General features: G+C 42.9%; 1 protein-coding gene and 1 long non-coding RNA gene across 5 annotated transcripts in view; one reads left to right on the top strand and one right to left on the bottom strand.

Moving 5' to 3' along the window:
• KCNAB2 (potassium voltage-gated channel subfamily A regulatory beta subunit 2) overlaps nucleotides 1-12,701 on the top strand; it is a 1,353,173-nt gene that overhangs the window by 1,199,985 nt on the left and 140,487 nt on the right. The window lies entirely within an intron of this gene.
• Nucleotides 11,201-12,701, bottom strand: part of LOC144754613 (uncharacterized) — a 230,327-nt gene continuing 228,826 nt past the window's right edge. The window contains exon 3 of the long non-coding RNA XR_013594750.1: nucleotides 11,201-11,315. This is a non-coding gene — a long non-coding RNA (uncharacterized LOC144754613). The remainder of the gene's footprint in view (nucleotides 11,316-12,701) is intronic.

Here is a 12,701-nt window from a genome sequence, read left to right as displayed (position 1 = left end):
TTGCTTCTGGGTGACTCCAGCGTAGCCTGCAGTGCCGTAGTCGAGTTTGCCGGCGAGGAGTGTGTGGATGACAGTCTTTCTGGATTCTGTGTGGATCCATCTGAATGTCTTTCAAAGCAGGCGGAGTGTGTAGAAGCATGCTGAGGAAACTGAGTTGATTTGGCGGTTCATTGAGAGCGATGAGTCCAGTATGATGCCAAGGTTGCATGAGTGGTCTGTATGGATAGGAGGGGGTGCCAGATCGGGTGAGTTTGAGACAGCTGTCTTTCATCCAGGTGGCAAAACGAACAGTAACTTCCTAGACAATGAAAAAAATAAAATACAGAACATATGCTCAATACTGTGTCTAGTCAAAGTAACCACAACAACTAATTTCTAAAATATATGGAGTATTTATCTTTTATTCAAATTTTTATTCATAGATTACACAAAATATAAAAACACTATTATTCCATATAAACATTTTATAAAAATCTTTACAGTTCACAAAAAACATATCAATAAAACAGTGCCATTGAAAACAAAGACAATCCTGTGGCAAAATGGTTTACTTTTCGACGCGTGTTTCGACGTAAAGTGCGCGTTCGTCAGGAGAAAAGCCACAAATCTGTTTTATGCTATGGCTATAGATGAAAGCCAAACTTTGGTTTTATAAAGATGTTCACAGGTGGCAAGACCTTGTCTCTTATATTTTATAGTCCTCCCATGATATGGGAGTATCTGCCAGTTCTGGAAATCAGATATAGTTCCGTAGAGGATATTGCCGTAGTTTTCTGTTACAGAGGAAGAGATGTTTGATTAATAAGTTGTGTATTCAAGGAAATAGTAGAGATGTCTCGCATAGATGGTGGACATAAAACCAGCGTACTTTTTCCTCTGTATGGATGTTCCTTTTTAAATCGTATCCTCTTCCGATATATGCCGACGTGCTGCCTAATGATGGGCGACAGTTGTGGAAGTTGGTTCTGGTGGTTGTGGGTTCGTTGATGAGGGAGAGGATCAGCTGGGTGTCATCAGCGTAGGAGACGATGTTGAGTCCGTGGCTTCTGAAGATGTCTGCGAGGGGGGCCATGTAGACATTGAAGATGGTAGAGCTCAGGGAGGAAACCTGGAGCACTACGCACCTGATCTCTGTTGATTCCGAGAGGAATTGGGGTAGTCTGACTCTATGTGTCCGCCCGTTGAGGAAGGAGTGGATCCAGTCCAGTGCCTTGTCGTGGATGCCGGCGTCATGGAGTCTCGTGATTAGGGTGCGGTGGGAGACCGTGTCGGAAGCGGCCGAATTGTCCAGTAGAATGAGGACTTTGGTCTCGCTTCAGTCGAGGAGGGAGCAGATGTCGTCGGTGGCGGTGAGGAGTGTGGTCTTCGTGATGTGGTTGCTTCGGAAGCCGGATTGGGAGTCCAGGACGTGGTTTACTTTGATGAACTGTGAGAGTTCGGCGTTGATGGCCTTCTCAAAGACTTTGGCTGGTAAGGGGAGGAGGGAGATGGATCTGAAGTTCTTGAGGTCTGTCGGATCTGAGGATGGCTTCTTCAATAGGGGTTGATCTCTGCATTTTTCCAGTCAGGGAAGGTGGCAGTTTTGATGGAGCAGTTGATGGTGCAGTGAAGCTGGGGGGCGATGGCTGCTCTGTGGCAGATGTGGTACTGGCAAGGATCCGACCGTATCATCTTTATGGTCTTGAGCGTGTCCTCCATTGTGAGCGGGGTCCTGCTGAACATGGTATGTTGGGGTGCGGCGTGGTTGCTTGCGGTGGTTGTGGGCTTAGTGGCAGGATGAAGGGCGTTGAAGCTGTTATAGATTTGTCTGATCTTGTGATGGAAGAAGACGCCGAGCTTGTAGCAGAGGTCTTGGGAGGGTGGGAGGTCTGTGGTCTCGCTGTGGGCCTGGCGAATGCCTTAGCGATTGCAAACAGTTCTTAGGTGTTGTGTGCGTTGGCATTGATTTTGTCTTGGAAGGCCGTTTTCTTAGTGGTTTTGAGGAGGAGGTGGTGTGCGTTGACAGCGGATTTGAAGGTTGCATGGGTTTCCGGGGTTTTGTTGTTCCTCCATCTCTTCTTGAGTCTCCAGGTACGCCTGGACTCAGAGAGGGCGGGAGTGAACCAGCTGGCTATTTTGGTGTGTTGCTTTCCTGGTCTCTTCTTGAGGGGTGCCAGAGTATCGGCGCACCGGGAGACCCATTGATGGAGGCTGCGTGCGGAGGTGTTGCCATCAGTTCTCATCGACTCCCTCGTGCTGAGTGAGTCAATGAGAAGTTCTTCAGTGGCCTTTCCCCAGCTGCGAAAGGGGGGCAATGAGGGCGGTGGTGTATGGTGAGCGTGGTGAAGGCGTGATGCACACAGTGGTGGTTGGTCCAGGCGAGTACGGTGGTGTGGCTGTAGCTGATGTTCCCGCTGGCGGAGAAAACGAGTTGAACGTATGTCTGTCTGTGTGGGTCAGTGCGATGACCAGCTGCTTGAGACCGATCTTGACGAGGTTCTCCAGTAGGGAGGCAGTGTTCTGGTCGCTGGGGTGGTATATGTGGAAGTTGAGGTCCCCAAGTAGGATGTAGTCGGTGGATACAAGAGCCTGGGGTGCGATGAGGTCTACAGTGGAGTCGGTGAAGGGCAGTCGGGGTCCGCGGGCCTGTAGATGAGGGCCCTGTGGAGGGTGGTGTTGGGGTTGTTCTGGAAGTGGAGGTGTTCCATAGTCGTCGTTGGAGTTCGTGGTTAGTCAGAGGTTGTTCTTGTGGAGAATGGCAGTCTTTGTGGGTGATTTTTTTAGCAATACCTCAAAATCTTCCTCAATATGTAATCGGTCCAGAGGTTCAATTAATGTTGCAGCAAAACAGTAAGATTTTAAGGTATTGCTATTGATCTGATATAATTTGACATTATAGCTATCAACTGCACCCTTTAGCATGTAGGAGCCGCATGCTGTGGGGTATTTAGCTCGTTTTATTTGAAAGAAGACTGTGAATTAATCCTAATAAAGACCGTGAGACTGAATAAGAAATAATGAAAAAAACAGTAAACCTTTGCCAAGTGGTCCATCTGCAACTCTTGATAAGCATTAGAAAACGTTAGAGAAGTTGTCTGGTTTCCAGAGCCTCGATTCTGGACAGACCCGATCACTACCCTAACCACCTCTGCACTCAATGATTTATCTAAATACTCCTGATCATACAGCTCCTCTTTACGAAAAGGTTAATTTACAAAGATGTGTGTCTTGTAATTTTCTGCCTAATGTTTGTGCTCATTACTGAGCAGCATCGTAGGTACCAAGCATCTTTAAGATATATCCTGTTGCCATTATCCTTGGTGTCCTTAATGTTATGGATGTGGTTTCTAGTTTGTTTTTGCTTGATTTCTTATGGAAGAAGGTGGTGGTCTTGTTTGCTTTTCTTGTAATATTGTTGGTGAAAGTAAAGCATTTTTCATGCTGCTTTGTTTGCGTATAATTGCTCCAGTTCTTAGTTGTGAGTTTCCTCCCTTTGGCAAACCTGGTGACTGTTGTAGTGCGTGTAGGTAACTCCCCTTGAATGAACACTTAGGCAGCGCCTCAACCTACTTCCCATATGGCCTCACTGTTGTCATTTGCTATACTTTACCTCATTGATTCCCTTAATGTTGAATAGCAAAATGCGGCTTCGTGAAAATACCACTTCCTTGGCCTCTGCTGCATAAGTCGCAGTTTGTCCAAGCTAAGCATTAATAATGCTGGGTCAGATAGCACTGACACAGCAATTATAGGATACAGTAACAAGGGCAAGAGACAGCTACTGATAAGAAAACAACTATTCTAGTGTTGGACTTGTGTACGTTAGAATTGAATGCATAATCTTTCTCATCTGGATGGTGTACCCTGTATACATCAAAGAGGTCAAAGTCACTCATACCATGAATTAGCAAGTCTGGGGCATTTTCGACATGTAATCTTGAGGTGGACCTGTCATTTAGGGGATGAGATGTAAAAATCGATACCTAACCATCACATTACCCCCTTTAGGTCTTCTACAATCTTTTTTTCTCAAAAACAGAGATAACCTTGAGAGGCACTGTACCAAATAATTTTTACAAGCCCTTAATGCGATCACCGGAGTCCTGGTGTTTGATGTCTTGCTGGATGTCAGTGCCTCTTTTGAAAAGATTGGCTACCTCTCTTGTCATGGGTGCACCTGGAGAGTTGAACGGTATCGGGTACCAGTATGAATACTGCCGGGCCATCAAGAGTTTAAAGGATAATTACCATCTCAGAGGAATAATGTAGTCAGGTGCTCGTGCAAAGGAAAATTTTCTATTGCACCGCAGGGATGGAAAATGGAGTTATTGATTTCAGAGATCCCTAAACACCATTACCGAGTAGAAGAAAGTGTCCTTTGAGCTGATATCAATCGTCCTTTTTTTATGTAGGAATGACTTTTCTTGCAGTCTTTTGGTTTGTCTAGTGTCTTTTTTGTGTCTGTGTTGCATTTTGCATTGTCCTAGTGCCTTATTCATAAAGGTAAACTTACACTTTTGTGTATGTTTACGATTGTTTGCTGCTCACAAAGTTATTTCACTAGTAGCAAATTTATGACTGCAGACTCTCCGCACTTCAAAAGATTGGATTGACTTATCTTTTTGTGTGCGAAGACTCCACAGTTGAAAAGATACTACCTGTAAAATTCCTTTGTCAATAGCAAACAATTGTAAACTTCACAAAAGTGTAAGCTTACCTTTGTGATTGAGGCACCTAGTCGTTAACCTATGCAGGTAGTTGATGTCGTCTCAGTAGTGTCGCAAGCTTGAATTTGTATATTTTCCTCACCTCAGATGGCTGTGTTACTGCATGCTGTTTATCATTGAACATAAAGCAAAAGTGGAACGGTCCAAAGTGTGGATTGAGCCTGTCTGTCTCATAGGAGATTCTGAACAGGAGAAGCAGCTTCCAACTCCCTGGCCAGCAAACCTTGTCTGAGGTATCTGGGACCTTATATGGTCTGCTAGTGGTTGGCACAGATGTACACTGATTGGTGGTTGTAGCTGATGTTTCTATTGGGTTAGGGTTGATGTCCTCATTGGTTGGGTATTTGAGGGTTCTGATTGGTTTCTGGGTCTGTGATTCAATCATTGTAGGGTGGGACTAGGGCTAGGGTTAGACCTTTAATTGGAAGTAGCTATTTAGGGCTTCTGGTGTGATTGGTTGTTGGACTAGTTGTGGGACTAAGAGTAGGGTTAGGCTTTCTATTGGAAGTAGGGACTAGGGGGTACCTGTGCCATTGGTTGCTTGGGCTTGGGACTACTGGTAGGGCTAGGGCCTTTATTGGGCGTAGAGATCAGGGTTTTGAACTGATTGGGTGCTTGGACTAGGGCTAAGATTGGCTGTAAGGTGCTGGTCTCCTATTGGTTCTAGATTTTAGGGCTAGTGTTGTGATTGGATAGTGTTAGGGCTAGGGTTCCCATTGGTCGAAGGGGTCACCTGATTACTAGGGCTATAAAAGGCCAGGGTTAGGGTGTCTCAGCCCGGACGTCGAGGACAAGGGCAGTTTCCTGTTTGAGCCTGTTAAGGGCATAGAGGACAAGGGCAGTTTCCTGTTTGAGCCTGGTCGAGACTGGTCGGGACTAGGGTCAGAAATGCTGCCCTTTTTCTCATTTAGCAATACCCAGCCCACACCACCCACATCCACAAACCGAGCAACACACTCACACCAAATGTACACCATGCACAACACTATGCACAGATTAATGTACCAGCCTGCACTACAAACCCAACCAAACCACATCTACACACCCTACTATCCCAACTACTACACATATCCACCATCACCCACAAACAGTACACAACTCTATCCTATACCACTAATCAATACACTCATCACTAACACAACACCAATCAACACCATACATAACTACATCCCATTCAGACACTTTCCCTGCTGTAATTACACCTAACAGACCACCTTTTATCACTAACGAACATATAATGATCCTTCCGTCAGCTGTCCAACAAACACCCTAATCTCCCTTCTACCATAATAACTCTAACACACAACACACACACTGCACACCACCACACTTTGTAACTCTTGCAACAAACCAGTCTAAGATAAACACTCTCACCTCTACTTCATTCCCTCCTACACACAACATACACTCTACTCATAAACACATCACCACCCCTCTACGTCACAACCTCCTCTCACAAACAATACTACACAACCAAATCCAGTGCATGAAACATATACATCAGTACCCCTTTTCACTACACCTCAAAAGCAAACATATCACATACACCAGCACAACAAATTTGAATTGAATTGAACTTACCATCACAAAATACATAACATTGACAAATCCCACCATACAAGAAAAAAACCATGGATGCAACATCCTTCTCTGTTCAAGCAGCCAAACTATGAAACTCTTTACCCCCCACCATAAGATCTACCGACAACCACCTTATCTTCAGAAAACTACTCAAGATGTGGCTCTTCCCCACATAAGCACCATACGGAAACAGAAATTTTCAGCTTATCCCTCTGTATATCAGCATTTATTTTCACTATAGATATGTACTTATCTTTGTGTATTACTTTATAAAACATGTAAAATAATTATGTTAAGAGAAAAGAGAAAAAAATAATAATAATAATAATCAATAAATAAAAAACATCTTTGGTCTACATGTACATACTTCCATTGTGCATCTATGTACCTTCCTTGTACTTGGATCTGTGTGTCTGTTACTTTTCTCCTGAAAAAGCATATCCAATGCACTACCCTATTTCTCATCCTGTGCCTTTATCAATATATTTAATCTAAATATACTTACTTCCTTTATGTATCTATATACTTTCAATGTACTTATGGATCTATATATTTATCATTTTCTTCTACTTTAGCTTTTCCAATGAACTAGCCTATTTCTCAGCCTATACTTCGCTCAATATATCCTCTGCATCCACTCTCTCATTTATCCCAAACCCCATACCACTACTATGATCGCCAAAATAACCCTTTCTAGACTCTCTCCTGCTCTATCCCTCCTTGCATCATCTGACACCTCTTTTTACTACACCGATCCCCTAAAACAAACCTTTCTAATCTCTCCCCTCTGACTCCTCCCCTCCAAAACTCCTTTTTACTCATCCAAAAGCCTCTTCCTACTGCTAAGACCTAAAACAAAAGAAAATCCTTCACTCTTTATCCCTCCACTATCCTTTTCAATCAAAATTAACAGACTAACATGTTCACTTCTCAAATTCCATATTCAACTATACTAATATACTGCCCAAATAACTGAATAACATATCTACTACTCAAATTACTTCATATTTATACTATACTAATTTTCAACACTAATCCTTTATGAGTCCCGGAGTGGCGTGCTACTCGCCAGAAAAGTGCTTCAACACCCATCAGGGGTAACAAGTGCTATATGAATGTAAATCTTTCTTCCCCTTTTATCCCTTCGCTATCCTTCTCACTCCAAGTAACAGACTAATATCCACCACTGAAATTACCTCATATTTCACCATATTAATTTACCACTAATCCTTTATAGGCTTCCTGAATAGCGTGTGTCAACAAGCGATAAATAAATTCAAACCTTTGTCCTCCTCTTTCTTTCTGCTATCATTCCAAATCCAAATAACTGACTAACCTTTCCACCACTTAAAATGTACCTGCATGTTTCACTATACTAATTCAACACTAATCCTCTGGGTCCCGGAGTAGCGTGCTACCCGCCGAAAAAGCGCTTCGACGCCTCGTCAGGGTTAGTAAGCGCTATATAAATGTAATTACAATACAATACAATCTATAGAGAAAGTTCTCCTACCTTTGTAATGTTTTGACTTCCTTGAAATCCCTGCATCTGACTAGCAGGATCGGTGACACATCCTAAAACAGGGTGATCTGGTTAATTACCTCCCATTATCTTGACAGCAACAGAATGGCCTCTTTGTGTATGGATTATAGTAGGCTGATAAGCACAAATGGCACCAACTTGCAGCAGTGGCATAAGGAAAGTTGAGGCCCCCCTCCGCAGAGTACGTGTTTGGAAGACAGAAGAGACTCTGTCCTGTTCCCAAATCATCTCGCTGTCTTCTGAAATATCAAATAGCTGACAAAAGAGACTGCGAACATGGATTTCCAGGTCAGCATTCGCCACGTCACTGCAAATACCACAAATCTATATAATACAGCATGACCAATTTTCGCAGCCTTCAATTTTGTCCTGTAGCATCTTTTAGTGGGTTTCAAGACTGCCCATTCTGTTTCGGAGCTTGTTGCCTTCATGTACTTGTTTGGACAAATCATTCTCGATATGTTAAACTCTGGTCTCTGCCTTTTGAATAAAATGGTAAAGATTTGATAGAGCTTTGGGAAGATGATTGAGTATTGTTTCATAAGCTGACCCCTCGGCTTTGTTTTGGGACAGCAACTTTATGAAGATTTTTTGGGTGATTTGCCCAGTGCTGCTGCCATGTCAGTGCCCCAGGGATTTTAAGCTGCACAAGTGAGAGGACCTATCGATGAATAATGCTCTTAAGGAAAGACCGCCTTTGTCTCAGTGCTGAAATATAGTATGTACATTTTCCGCAGCAGCTTTTTGCCATCCAGAAACCTTTCTTCCTTTTCTGGTACCGTTTGAGTATTCGTGGAGTTCCCATGTGACTGGTATTTATTGGCAGCATCTAAAGGATTGTACATTCAGTTTAATTTAGGTGATTCCCCAACTCCCAGTTTGTCTTTAAATTAAGCGTGGATGTGCTCAGAGAACATTCTGCGACCCAAATCCTCAGTGTCTTCATGCTCCCAACACCGTCTGAGCCTCGTTACTCACTTGTCTGCATCTGAGGCAGCTCTGTCTTCGAGGGGGCACCCACTAGAGGGTCTCTCTATCTGATCGGGACTGCTTTATCCTCTAGTAATGATACTTCGTTTCGATCTTCTTTTTTTGTTTTCTTCCACAACATCCTGTTGATGTCGACGAAGTTCGATCTTCCGGCAGCCACCTTTACTCTTTATTAGATGGAGGATTGAGGGGCTCATAATTGATCATTAATGGGGCAGTACTCTGCAGTGCTGCTGCTGCTAAATACAGTAACTGTGTCCAGGGGTACACATTATGTTCTGCTGTTGCTTTCTGACAAATAATTCAGGTTACGTGGTCCTTTTAGTGCATGGGGAGGCTATTCTGGGGACTCCCTGTCTAGAGCTCAGTCAGAGCACGTTGTGTTAGAGCCACACCCAGCCCATGTCATTGTTCCTTTTAGGTCGAGCCTGGGCAGTGTGTGTTCTGCTCTGCGGCTGGCTGTTTTGGAGTACGGCATAGAAGCCCCGCCCACTCTCCGCCCATATTTGTCATTGGCTTGTGTCATTGTCCTTCAGATATGGTAGCTTCTGATTCCTTAATAAGCTTGTTAGTCCCTCCTTTGTACCGCCTTGTCTTCATTTGTAACCTCCCATGAGGACTGGCCCATTTACTTTGGTTGTTACACAGTTCGTCTTTTTTAGTCTGTAAGCACTATTTTTATAACTAGTTTCTCCTATTGCAGGCACGACATGCTTTCCTGCAACATTCAGCGCACCGATGGGTGCTTTCACTTTCCGAACAATGGCGGCCTCTTCTTTGAATAGGTCTTACATTTATAAGACTTTGAACTATTGGCATTGTAAATAACTTGCTTTTATTTATGTGCTAATTAGCAAAACAGATAAATAAAAGGCATTGTCATTTACAATGCCAATAGCTTAAACTCTTGCAAATGCAAGGCCTATTGCATTGCAAATGCTTGTTTATTTTCTTTTCATTGTTATGAATGACTCGGGGTCCCACGTCACATTATTGCAGGGGGGACCCATCATTTTGCACGACGCCACTGGCCGCTAGGCCCAATCCATAGCCGAAGTGGGGGAGGCAGTAGGCTTATCTCGCCGTCATCTGTCTACCAAACGATTTAGGAGCTGGTACGAAGCAAACCAAGTGCCCGCTTCACTGGTACTTTAGCTTTGGGCTGAAAGGGGGCTCCTGGAATTTTGGGGGCCGCTTGACGGATGGGGGTCGCCCTGCACCGCACAGGTTGCTGAGGCCTGCATTAGGCCTCTGCTGTGGGCCTTATCCACGTGCTGGGTGCTTAATTAATTCCTGGTAGAATGTGGTAGTCGTGGTTGAAGGCTTTAAACCTGGGTCATTGTAATGCAAAATAACTTCAGTATGTGCTTCATTTTAAGCCCCATTGTTTAAATTGCTGGGGATTAACAACATATCTTTGCACTCTTCCTAATACCATGTTTCTTCTGTAAATCTGGCCTTTCAGTCATCATTGAAAATGTGCACAGTGCCCAGCAAATCGGACCAAACCATTTTGCCCAACTCTAGTTGCTGATGACCTTTCTGATTTGGAGTGACCTTTTCGATATTCAGTGAACTTCAGCGAGGCATTGCAGAGCCAGTGGAGCGCCAGCGGAGCGGACCATCCGTTTCCATAGGCACACTGTGTCTTCCTAGTTGGCCACTCTATTACAGAGCATGCAATGTACATGTTATGCCTGGTGTGGACTGCTTTGCTTCTTTGTTTGGCATGGGTTTATGCCTTGGCTTACAGAAAATAAAAACAAACTGCATGATTCAGATTTGGCTGATGGATCGTTCGAAGTGTTCCTAAAAAAAGTTGTTTGTTGCTGTGCATTGCTTTTATTTTATAAAAATGTGTCTATGCATATAACATTTCTCCATAAATTAAATATGTATCTGTTAGTGCATAGACCAGCCGTTCCCTTACCTAACAGAGGTGTTCGATACTAATAGCAATGAATGTCAACAATGTTCATTAAGATAGTTGTATATGCAGGTCTGTGGTTCTTCACAGCCTGCATCTATGTAAATCGTGTATTTGTATATATAACGTGTCCGAAAAGTTTAATACATTTTGTAGAATAGGCCTTTTTGAATTTTCTCTTTTTCATTGTCACTTGGTTTAACAATCATTTGCAAAAGTAATCTGTAGATTTTTTTTACCACACACGTAAAGCCCCAGTTATCTATTTGTCTTCTACTACAGTAAGAATTGATTATGATGCCCGATTCACTGTAAAGGTTGGCAATAAAAGTACCAAATACTACCCCTTTGGTCTTTGCATTAACAAAATATGACCTTAATTTCATAAGAAAAAACACTGTAGTGGTAATACCAGATAGTTTTTCGCTTTGTCATGATACATTCTTCATCACCCCCTATTACTTCTTCCCTTAATGGTTTTCTTCTAGTCCATTTTCGATGCCCCTTAAGCCTTTAAGAGGGTCGTTTTTCATTTCAGATGTTATAGCATCCCTCATAAGCCTTTCTCCTAAAAGAGATAACAGAAGACCATAATTATTTTTGATTTATATTAGGGTTCCATTCAACCTTTTGATTAGAATGCCAGATTTTACAAGGGTTGTGCCTTACTTCCTATGTTGTATTGCCTTCAGTTTGTCTAATAAACAATTTTTTAGTAATAATGCTACCTAAGGCTGACATCTGAACACTAAGATAGTCCTTCAGAAACCCAAAGCTGGCAATATATGTGGAGAGAAGCCATATATGACTGGGCATCTGTAGATGATTATCTACCCACTCTTGAAAACAGTCCACATGACTGCCAGGTGTAGGATTATCTACTTAAATGGTTGCGTTTACTAAAAAGTTCTCTTTTTTTATACAGGCTTTCTCCTAGTCATTGCATGTGTCTTCTTAGTTACACAGCCATTCTAAGAATATTCTCTTACTTTTATTTTCTTTTGTGACCAGGAAAATGATAGATAACCTTAAAGTACGCCTTTCAAAGCTGTAGAAGTTCTCCTAATATAGGTGTGATGGAAAACCATTACTAAAATTCTTATTGTTTTCTGCTCAAAGCATCTCAGAAGACATGTGAATTTTGCCAGAGGTTATTCCTCGAATATCCCGTCAACTGTGTGACACATACCTTCCAATGCTGCTTTTCTATCCCAGTTAGTTGAACTGGATCTCTTGACCATGGGACAGCACCACACCAGGGAGCTCAGGTTTGAACAAGTTCTTTGTCTTGGTCATTGAAGTCAGTAAAGTGGTGCCTCAGAAATGCAACCAAACACTTCACCTAGAAGAATCGCTTCCTCCGCTGTTTTCAAATGCCATCAAGCAACCCCTGACTAAGAGGAAACAGTTAAACTGTTTTTCCTTCTACTATCATCATCTGCATTCCAACTTTCCAGCAGTGACGTAGCTGCCCATGAATGGTTACTGTGAACATGTTAGACTTCTCATGAAACAAGATATAGTAGACCAATATTATGCAAAAGCACAAAAAGGAAGAACTTTTAGTCAGTGGCTCAGTTCTGTGTGCCAGGACTCATCTTACCAATACAGGTAACCTATCAACATGTAGCTTCTCCCAGCACATTTTGGTGCCCATATTTTGGCATTGCCCATCTGAGAACCTGGAACGTGGCTAAGGTTGTGTGCTGGTTTCAACTCTGTCAAGGAGGTAAGCTTAGCTCTTTGGAGTTTTGGTTGCACTGTTCAGAGGTATTCCCTTGGTAGCAAGTCGAATAGTGCCTCCCCAGTGCCCCATATCAGTGTTTTATTTCCAGCTGTCTTTGTATCGTTAACAATGTGATGCTGCCCGGTCACTGGTTGTGAGCATGACCGATTAACGGAGAACAGAAGGAAGAAAGTGATAGATATTCGATTAAGAGGTGTTCAGACTTCA

This window comes from Lissotriton helveticus, chromosome 5_1 (assembly GCF_964261635.1).
Source record: "Lissotriton helveticus chromosome 5_1, aLisHel1.1, whole genome shotgun sequence".
Classification (NCBI taxonomy): domain Eukaryota; kingdom Metazoa; phylum Chordata; class Amphibia; order Caudata; family Salamandridae; genus Lissotriton; species Lissotriton helveticus.
This window is presented reverse-complemented; position numbering and strand designations above follow the sequence as displayed.